This window comes from Dipodomys merriami, unplaced genomic scaffold (genome assembly GCF_024711535.1).
Source record: "Dipodomys merriami isolate MVZ:Mamm:240054 unplaced genomic scaffold, mDipMer1.0.p SCAF_1752, whole genome shotgun sequence".
In the NCBI taxonomy this organism is placed as follows: domain Eukaryota; kingdom Metazoa; phylum Chordata; class Mammalia; order Rodentia; family Heteromyidae; genus Dipodomys; species Dipodomys merriami.
The window spans coordinates 70,594-71,631 of record NW_027203107.1 but is presented as its reverse complement, the minus strand read 5'-3'; positions in this window follow the sequence as shown (position 1 = coordinate 71,631).

The window sequence follows — 1,038 nt, the reverse complement described above, 5'->3', positions numbered from 1 at the left end:
GTCACAAGTCACAGTTTAATCTCCAGCTTTATGACTTGCTTACAAACAAATTATGAGAAAATTTTAAACAAATGCATAAGTAAAGTTGGCCAGGTGCTAGTGGCTCACTCCTGTAATCCTAGCTACTGAGGAGGTGGAGATCTGAGGACCGCGGTTCAAACCCAGCCCAGGCAGGAAAGGCCATGAGACATATATCTCCAATAAACCACCAGAAAATTGGAAGTGGCACAGTGGCTCAAGTGGTAGAGCACTAGCCTTTAGATGAAGAGTGGAGGGACAGTGCCCAGGCCCAGAGTTCAAGCCTCATGACAGACAAAAAAGAAAGAGGAGGAGGGCTGGGAAGGTAGCTCAGTGGTAGAGTGGTATCCTTGCATGCATGAGGCCCTGGTTTCAATTTCTCTGCACCACATAAGCAGAAAAAGCCAGAAGTGGCACTGTGCCTCAAGTGGTAGGGTGCTAGCCTTGAGTTGAAGAGCTGAGGGACAGCACCCAGGCCCAGAGTTCAGGCCCCATGAGCGCCAAAAAAAAAAGTAGATAGTTGTCTCACCCCCAAGTTAAATCATTACTTACCTTCAATGATAATAAGCTTATCTTGTTTCATTTATAATATACCTCACCTACTCTTCTCCCTCCTTCCCAGTATTATTTTAGAGAAAGTATATGACCATTTTATTCATTAATACTTCAAAATATAGATGTAAAACAATATTACCAAGTGTTGTTTCTCCAGTTTTTTTTATTGCTCAGTTTTTAGATACTGTCATGTTACTCAGACTAAGTAGTGGAGTAGAAGGGTGCTTTAAGTATTTACAAGTACTCTGTTAGCAAATGGAATATTGTCCCAATTCTTTGCATTCACCAGGTAGCTGATTGACTAATTTTTACTTCATCCTACACAAAAAAGTAGAGGGCATATGGCTTCTTGAATAACACTAGTGACTATTAATAGATCAACGCTGTGTCATTTGTTTTTATCATCCCTTCAGAAAGCTATGGTGAAGGTTTTTGTTTTCCTTCTTATTCTAATGAATTGAACTT